The sequence below is a fragment of the Triticum aestivum genome, chromosome 5A (assembly GCF_018294505.1).
Source record: "Triticum aestivum cultivar Chinese Spring chromosome 5A, IWGSC CS RefSeq v2.1, whole genome shotgun sequence".
Taxonomy (NCBI): Eukaryota; Viridiplantae; Streptophyta; class Magnoliopsida; order Poales; family Poaceae; genus Triticum; species Triticum aestivum.
Genome location: NC_057806.1, coordinates 573623796 through 573633924, shown reverse-complemented (window position 1 = coordinate 573633924; position 10129 = coordinate 573623796).

Here is a 10129-nt window from a genome sequence, read left to right as displayed (position 1 = left end):
TTGTCGCCCTATGGCCGGACATGCAGGTTCCGCGCACCCCCAGCCTAACGGCCGATTGGCTAGAGGTCGTGGCTGGTCATCTTGAGGCCTGGAAGGGCTCTTCGGCCCGAGCTGGAGCGCGTCGGGCCTTGGAGTTCGTCAAGGCATGGTATCCGGGGCTGGATCTAGACCGGCTGGCCATGCTTTAGTCGGAGGCCCAGCCGGAGCTGGCAGCTGCGAAAGACGCCCTCGTCAAGCATGCTGCGGCGATCGCCGAGTACACCGACACCAGCATCTTCGTCCCCGAGCGGTCTGAAGACGGCGAGGAGGTACCGCCGGAGTGGTTTGGGATGAATCCAGACTACCGCGAGGGCTCGGCGGAGGTTATTGGCTCCAGCGTCGAGGAAGAAGGTGAGGCGGAGGACGGAGGCGAGACGGAGGCACCAGAGGACGGAGCAGACGGCCAGCCTCAGCTCGACCGCGCCTCCAGCAACAAGCCGCGTGCGACCGACCTGACTGCTACCGGAGGCAATCAAGCCGAGACTAGCCAGCCGGCCGCCCCGACGCCTGATGCTGTCGCCTCCTCCGACCCTCCGAATCCGTCTGCTGCTTCCTAAGCTGCCGCTTTATTTTATCTGCTTCAGTAGTCTTTGAAGAACTTGCTAATTCACACAATTCCACCCGCGGGGTGTATTTTGAACTTCTGCTCGAAGATTCGGCCAAGGGCCTATGTTATGTAAATATATTTATCCGAGTTCCATCTTTTCTTGCTCATTGCTCTTTTGGCTTTTTTTCCTTTGCTGCTTTCTCTTAGTTGCCTGCCTTGCCAATCGGACAGCCGCTCTGCAGACTGCCGCTGGATCAAATGCTTGGCTACTTTGGGAAGGCAAGTACTTAGCCATTTTTAAGAGTTTTTTGAGCAAGTTGAATAGAAGACGGTAATCCGACTATTCGAGAGTCGGTTTGCGAGAAAGGCTGGAAGCCGTCTTGAGCTATGCTTTATGCTTTGAGTCCTTAGCCATTTTTCATGCGAATGCCCATTCTACCTTACTTCTGCCCACCATTCAGTCGCTCTGCGAGCTGCGGCTTCTGACAGGAGACGGTTTAGGCATTTACACACTACTTGTCCGACTGCAGGAAGCATTTCATAGTGCTAGGCGGCAAGTCCCCGGGCCGACTTGTCGAGCCCGGTGCCAAGCGGCATGACAAATAGTAACATACTTGTAGGCATAATCTTTATCATACAGACAAAAGAGGGCAGTCCCCGAGTTCGTCTCGGGGGGCCCGAAGTCTTGGTACTTTAATACAAAAGGTAGCGTGGTACATACTGCATCAACTGTAAAATCTTCGGAGGAGATTTGCATTCCATGGCCGCTCTGTCTCCTTGCCGGAGTCGTCCCTCTTGCGTGCTCGGGGCTTTTGAGCATCAATCAGGTAGTAGGAGTCGCTGCCCAGTACTTTGCTGATGATGAAAGGGCCTTCCCAAGGCGCCGACAGCTTGTGCTGGCCGGCTGTTCGCTGGATCAGCCGGAGCACAAGGTTGCCTTCTTGGAAAGATCTTGGCCTGACCTTCCTGTTGTGGTATCGGCGCAGGCTCTGATGGTAGATGCTGGACCGGCTGAGTGCCAACAGCCGGCCCTCTTCCAGCAGATCGATGCCGTCTTGTCGTGCTTCTTCTGCTTCCTCCTCGGTGTACATGGTGACTCGTGGGGAGTCGAACTCTATGTCCGTTGGAATGACGGCTTCGACACCATAGACGAGGAAGAAAGGCGTGAAGCTGGTTGACTTGTTTGGAGTCGTGCGCAGACTCCAGAGGACGGCTGGTAGCTCATCGAGCCAGTAGCCAGCCGAGCGCTCCAGAGGCTTGATCAGTCGGGGCTTGATGCCGGACAGGATGAGGCCGTTTGCTCGCTCCACCTGGCCGTTTGACTGTGGATGGGCGACGGACGCTAGGTCCAGTCGGATGCCCTGTGTTGCACAGAAACGGGCCAAGGCGCTTTTGACGAAATTTGTGCCGTTGTCGGTGATGAGCTGTGTGGTATGCCGTACCGAATTGTGATATCGGCGATGAAAGTCACGGCAGTTGGACCGTTCAGCTTCTTGATTGGCTTCGCTTCTATCCACTTGGTGAACTTGTCCACTGCGACAAGTAAGTGAGTTAAGCCACCTCGTGCTGTCTTGAATGGTCCCACCATGTCTAGACCCCGAACTGCGAAAGGCCAGGCAATGGGGATGGTCTTGAGTGCAGAAGCTGGCTGGTGCGGCTTGGAGCTGAACTTCTAGCACCCTTTACATTTTTGGACCAACTCCCTGGCCTCTTCCAAGGCAGTTGGCTAGAAGAAACCGTGTCGAAAGGCTTTGGCGACGAGTGCTCTTGAAGCCGCATGGTGGCCGCACTCGCCTTGATGGATGTCTTTGAGAATCGCTTGGCCTTGCTCTGGCTCTACGCAGCGCTGGTAGACACCAGTGACGTTGCGCCTGACCAGCTCTCTATTGACTATGGTGTAGGCTGCCGCCCGGCGTTGTACTTGCCGAGCTGAGGTCTCATCAGTTGGCAGCTCTTTGTTCACCAGGAATTTGAGGATGAGCTGGGCCCATGAGGGTGCTGTTATTTCTTCGACTGCCAGAACTGTGACTTGGACGAGGGCGGTTGGGCTGGGAGGCGGCGGGTTGGAGTCAACAACCGCTTGCTAGGTTAATGAAGTCCCCAGGCCGACTGGCGCGGCCCTTGGGCCGAGTTCTGGAGTCTTCGAGTCAACAAACAGCGGATTGGAATTAATGATGTTCTTATTGTTGCAAATAGTAACTATGTGCCCATAGATTTCATTGTTCTTGACATAGATTGCAATCCTTCATGTCCTATTATTCTTGGTAGACCTTTCCTTAGAACGATTGGTGCAATTATTGATATAAAGGAAGGGAATATTAAATTCCAATTTCCATTAAGGAAAGGCATGGAACACTTCCCTAGAAAGAAAGTTAAATTACCATATGAATCTATTATGAGAGCCACTTATGGATTGCCTACCAAAGATGGCAATACCTAGATCTATCTTCGCTTTTATGCCTAGCTAGGGGCGTTAAACGATAGCGCTTGTTGGGAGGCAACCAAATTTTATTTTTATTCCTTGCTTTTTGCTCCTGTTTAGTAATAAATAATTTATCCATCCTCTATTTTGGTTGTGTTTTTTGTGTTTAATTAGTATTTGTGCCAAGTAGAACCGTTGGGAAGACTTGGGGAAAGTCTTTTTGATCTTGCTGTAAAAAACAGAAACGTTAGCACTCACAAGAATTGCTACCATTTTTATTTGGAAAGTGCTATTTAGTTAATTATTTTTGCAGATGATTAATAGATAAATTCCTCATATCCAGCAATTTATTTTAGAATTTTTGGGGTTCCATAGTTTGCGTTAGCTACAGATTACTACAGACTGTTCTGTTTTTGACAGATTCTGTTTTTCTTGTGTTGTTTGCTTATTTTAATGAATCTATGGATAGTAAAAGAGTTTATAAACCATAGAGAAGTTAGAATACAGTAGGTTTTAAACCAATATAAATCAATAATGAGTTCATTACAGTACCCTGAAGTGGTATTTTGTTTTCTTTCGCTAACGGAGCTCACGAGATTTTCTATTTTGAGTTTTGTGTTGTGAAGTTTTCAAGTTTTGGGTAAATATTTGATGGATTATGGAACAAGGAGTGGCAAGAGACTAAGATTGGGGATTCCCATGGCACCCCAAGGTAAAATTCAAGGACACCAAAAAGCCTAAGCTTGGGGATACCCCGGAAGGCATCCCCTCTTTCGTCTTCGTCTATCGGTAACTTTACTTGGAGCTATATTTTTATTCACCACATGATATGTGTTTTTCTTGGAGCGTCTTGTATGATTTGAGTCTTTGATTTTTATTTTACCACAATCATCCTTGATGTACACACCTTTTGAGATAGACTCACATGATTGGGAATTTATTAGAATACTCTATGTGCTTCACTTATATCTTTTGAGCTATATAGTTTTTGCTCTAGTGCTTCACTTATATCTTTTAGATCACGGTGGTGGTTTTCTTTTATAGAAATAATTGTTCTCTCATGCTTCACTTTATATTATTTTGAGAGTCCTTTATAACAACATGGCAATAATAAAAACTTTCATACAAGTGCATTGAATACTATGAGAAGTTTGATACTTGATAATTGTTTTGAGATATGGAGATGGTGATATTAGAGTCATGCTAGTTGAGTAATTGTGACTTTGAGAAATACTTGTGTTAAAGTTTGTGATTCCCGTAGCATGCACGTATGGTGAACCGTTATGTGATGAAGTCGGAGCATGATTTATTTGTTGATTGTCTTCCTTATGAGTGGCGGTCGGGGACGAGCGATGGTCTTTTCCTACCAATCTATCCCCCTAGGAGCATGCGCGTAATACTTTGCTTTGATAACTTGTAGATTTTTGCAATAAGTATGTGAGTTCTTTATGACTAATGTTGAGTACATGGATTATACGCACTCTCACCCTTCCACCATTGCTAGCCTCTCTAGTATCGCGCAACTTTCGCCGGTACCATAAACCCACCATATACCTTCCTCAAAACAGCCACCATACCTACCTATTATGGCATTTCCATAGCCATTCCGAAATATATTGCCATGCAACTTTCCATCGTTCCGTTATTATGACACGCTTCATCATTGTCATATTGCTTGCATGATCATGTAGTTGACATTGTATTTGTGGCAAAGCCACCGGTCATAATTTTCATACATGTCACTCATGCATCATTGCACATCCCGGTACACTGCCGGAGGCATTCACATAGAGTCATATCTTGTTTTAAGTATCGAGTTGTAATTTTTGAGTTGTAAGTAAATAAAGTGTGATGATCATCATTATTAGAGCATTGTCCCAGTGAGGAAAGGATGATGGAGACTATGATTCCCCCACAAGTAGGGATGAGACTCCGGACGGAAAAAGAAAAGAAAAGAGGCAAAAAAAAGAAGGCCCAAAAATTGAGAGAAAAAGAGAGAAGGGACAATTCTACTATCTTTTTTCCACACTTGTGCTTCAAAGTAGCACCATGGTCTCCTATGTTATCACTTTCATATACTAGTGGGAATTTTTCATTATAGAACTTGGCTTGTATATTCCAATGATGGGCTTCCTCAAATTGCCCTAGGTCTTCATGAGTAAGCAAGTTGGATGCACACGCACTTAGTTTCTTTTGTTGAGCTTTCATACACTTATAACTCTAACGCATCTGTTGCATGGCAATCCCTACTCACTCACATTGATATCTATTGATGTGCATCTCCATAGCCCGTTGATACGCCTAGTTGATGTGATACTATCTTCTCCTTTTTGTCTTCTCCACAACCACCATTCTATTCCACCATATAGTGCTATATCCATGGCTCACGCTCATATATTACGTGAAGATTGAAAAAGTTTGAGAACATCAAAAGTATGAAACAATTGCTTGGCTTGTCATCGGGTTGTGCAGGATTTAAATATTTTATGTGGTGAAGATAGAGTATAGCCAGACTATATGATTTTGTAGGGATAACTTTCTTTGGCCATGTTATTTTGAAAAGACATGATTGATTAGTTAGTATGCTTGAAGCACTATTATTTTTATGTCAATATTAAATTTTTGTCTCGAATCTTATGGATATGAACATTCATGCCACAATAAAGAAAAATTACATTGAGAAATATGTTAGAAAGCATTCCACATTAAAAATTCTTCTTTTATCATTTACCTACTCGAGGACGAGTAGGATTAAGCTTGGGGATGCTTGATACGTCTCTAACGTATCTATAGTTTTTGATTTATCCATGCTATTATATTATCTATTTTGGATGTGAATGGGCTTTATTTTACACTTATATATCATTTTTGGGACTAACCTGCTAATCGGAGGCCCAGCCCAAATTACTGTTTTTTTTTGCCTATTTTAGGGTTTCGAAGAAAAGGTATATCAAACGGAGTCCAAACGGAATGAAACCTTCGGGAACGTGATTTTCTCAACAAACGTGATCCAAGAGACTTGGAGTGGGCGTCAAGAAACAACGGAGGAGGCCACGAGGCAGGGGGCGCGCCTACCCCCTGGGCACGCTCTCCACCCTCGTGGGCTCCCCGTTGCTCCACTGACGTACTTCTTCCTCCTATATAAGTCCATGTACCCCCCAAACATCCAGGAGCACCACGAAAACCTAATTCCACTGGCGCAACCTTTGTACTCGAGAGATCCCATCTTGGAGCCTTTTTCGGAGCTCCACCGGAGGGGGCATTGATCACGGAGGGCCTCAACATCAAATCCATGGCCTCTCCGGTGATGTGTGAGTAGTTTACTACAGACCTTCGGGTCCATAGCTAGTAGCTAGATGGCTTCTTCTCTCTCTTTGGATCTCAATACAAAGTACTCCTCGATCTTCTTGGAGATCTATTCGATGTAATCTTCTTTTGCGGTGTGTTTGTTGAGATCCGATGAATTGTGGCTTTATGATCTAGATTATCTATGAACAATATTTGATTCTCCTCTGAATTCTTTTATGTATGATTGGTTTATCTTTGCAAGTCTCTTGGAATTATCAGTTTGGTTTGGCCTACTAGATTGATCTTTCTTGCAATGGGAGAAGTGCTTAGCTTTGGGTTCAATCTTGCGGTGTTCGATCCCAGTGACAGAAAGGGAACCGACACGTATTGTATTGTTGCCATCGAGGATAAAAAGATGGGGTTTATATAATATTGCATGAGTTTATCCCTCTACATCATGTCATCTTCCTTAAAGCATTACTCTGTTCTTATGAACTTAATACTCTAGATGAATGCTGGATAGCGGTCGATGTGTGGAGTAATAGTAGTAGATGCAGAATCGTTTCGGTCTACTTGTCTCAGACGTGATGCCTATATACATGATCGTACCTAGATATTCTCATAACTATGCTCAATTCTGTTAATTGCTCAACTGTAATTTGTTCACCCACCGTAAAATACTTATGCTCTTGAGAGAAGCCACTAGTGAAACCTATGGCCCCCAGGTCTATCTTCCATCATATTAATCTTCCAATACTTAGTTATTTCCTTTGCCATTCATTTTACTTTGCATCTTTATTTCTCTTTATCATAAAAATACCAAAAATATTATCTTATCATATCTCACTCTCGTAAGTGGCCGTGAAGGGATTGACAACCCATTTATCGCGTTGGTTGTGAGGTTCTTATTTGTTTGTGTAGGTGCATGGGACTTGAGCGTGATCTCCTACTGGATTGATACCTTGGTTCTCAAAACTGAGGGAAATACTTATGCTACTTTACTGCATCACCCTTTTCTCTTCAAGGGAAAACCAACGCAGTGCTCAAAAGGTAGCAAGATCATGAACATGACGCGGAGTCTCGAAATGATCGAGAGGTAAATATTGATATATTGAAAGGTTATACGGACACCGGAATGGTTCCGAAGAGGTTCAGGGATTTTTCGGAGTATCGGGAGGTTACGAGAACCCCCCCAAAAAGTTAATGGGCCTCATGGGCCATAGTGGAGAGAGGGAGGAAGGATACAAGAGGTGGCGCGTGCCTCCCCCCTGCCCAATCCGAATTGGACAAGGGGTGGGGGTGCGACCCCCCACCCTTTCCTTCTCCCTCGCCACCCTTTCCTCTTTCCGCCTCTCCGTTGAAAGGAAGGGGGGCGAATCCTACTAGGAGTGGAGTCCTAGTAGGACTCTCCCCCCCCTTGGCGCGCCTCCTTTTGGCCGGCCACCTCCCCCCTCTCCTTTATATACGGGGGGCGGGGGGCACCCCAAAGGCACACCAATTGTTCTCTTAGCCGTGTGTGGTGCCCCCTCCACAGTTTACTTCTCCGGTCATAGCGTCGTAGTGCTTAGGCGAAGCCCTGCGCGGATCACATCACCATCACCGTCACCATGCCGTCGTGCTGATGGAACTCTCCCTCAACCCTCTGCTGGATCAAGAGTTCGAGGGACGTCATCAAGCTGAACGTGTGCTGAACACGGAGGTTCCGTACGTTCGGTACTTGGATCGGTTGAATCGTGAAGGCGTTCGACTACATCAACCGTGTTAACCTAATGCTTCCGCTTTCGGTCTACGAGGGTACGTGGACACAGTCCCCCCCCCCCTCGTTGCTATGCATCTCCTAGATATATGTTGCGTGATCGTAGGATTTTTTGAAATTGCATGCTACGTTCCCCAACAGAATGTACACCACATGCACATATTTTAGACGCCGCCATCATCATCGAACCGCCGACCCATCTTCAGAAGAGAGATCTGCATCATTCTTGCTAGTCCGTCCATCCATCGACGCCACCACGACGTCCAACGGCGCCACCGCCCGGCACTTGTCCGTCCAGACGCGAAGAATCTGAAAGATCTGTCGTGCGTAGCACCTGCCGACCAGGCATGACACAATATAGCACCTGTCGGCCAGGCATGACTTGACATCTCCACCGAAAGCTCCATGCAAGACGAAGCCGCTCCATGCAAGACGAAGCCTCTGTCTTCTAGCTCTGGTCCATAAACGATGCTCCCAAGAGTGAAAACGACACCACAATACCACCATCGTCCAATCTAGAAGACCAGATCCAAGGATTTCCCCTGGAGCAGCACGAGTGGGTCGACAATAGTTACACGACGATGCCTTCATCAAGGTAATTGCGCAGAACGCCACCATCGCCTGCCATCGGCTTGTTTTCACCGGCAACTATGTCTTCACGACTTGCAGCCGGAACTAGATGACGGATCTCGAGATCTGACCATCTAGCCTCAGGCCGACCACCTCCGTCCCCATCACCGGCGACAGCCAGGCTTAGCCGGCCCACGTCTCTTGGGACGACAAGGTGAAGGAGAGGGGGAGGGGGCGTTGGGGTTGGCCCCGTGATCACTCTGGAGGGAGCGAGCCCTGGGAGCGCTCACGTGTGTGTACTTGGTGGGGAGCAAAAAGAAACGTAGGTGCTGCGCTGATACGGCGCTCTCGAAGTCTCGATGGGAGACGGTTCGACTTGACACCGTACGACCGACGTTGTTTGGAAGATGATTGCCATCCGCGTGGCCACAGGCTATTGCTCCGCTGCACCCCTTGGTGGGCCCTCACGCCATCCACTGCTGAAGTGGACTTGGTCGACGCTCTTGTTATTTCAGTCCTCACCTCACTAATGAGTGACCGAGCACTTAAATAAATCTGTAATGAACTTAGCAAAAGCTGCTCTTTGCCCGTACTGCACTTGTTAATTAGGAACAGTCTGGACGGAGAAACAGTCCCATGGAAAGCCTGGCACCTTTACGATATGCAATACAACTACTTGGCCACTGATGAGTAGGCCGCTTTTCACAGGGACGTCATACAGCCCGTCGAGCTCGAGCAGCAGCCAGCTGAGAATCTCTCGACGTGCACTGTGCACCAGCCATCTCTCCGTATCGCTACAGTACCTAATTTCACCTGTTGCCACCGTTGATGTACTGCTACGTGTCTCTTCCTGCCCTCGAACACCCCACGCCTTTGCCAAAACAAGGAAAAACAGCGCACAACTCCACACTGCAAACGAGACACAACTCCAAGCAGCACGGAGACATCCGGAAATTGACCTCGGAACCTTCCCAGACACACGTGTCCCCATGCTGGCTCCGCACTTTCCCGGTGGATCTTTCAGGCTAAAAATCTGTGGCGCCGCACATACTACTCCTTGCTCGCCGTCGGTCGTTGTTTACAGCTACCGGCCTCTGCCTGCCGGTGGAAAAGTCAGGTCAGCCGGCGAGCTGCCACCGGCCGTAGCCCTATCACAATCAGCCGCCGCTATCGGAGAATAACCCCTCCTCCTCCTCAAGTTCCTAAAATACGAGCCGACCAGTCCTCCGTCTGCTACTCACTCCATTTTTGTTTACTACTTCGCATATTAGTTTTGACTGAAGTCAAATTTTATAGTGTTTGATCAAGTTTACAGAAAACAATATAATCGTTTACAGTAACAAATTTATATGATGTGAAAATATATGCAATGATGAATCAATGATATATATTTGGTGATTTATATGTTTATATGTTTTTCTACAAATTTGTTGAAAATATAGAAAGTTTGACTTTGGACAAGCCTAATATGCGAAGTAAATAAAAACGAAGGGAGTACATTCTCGGT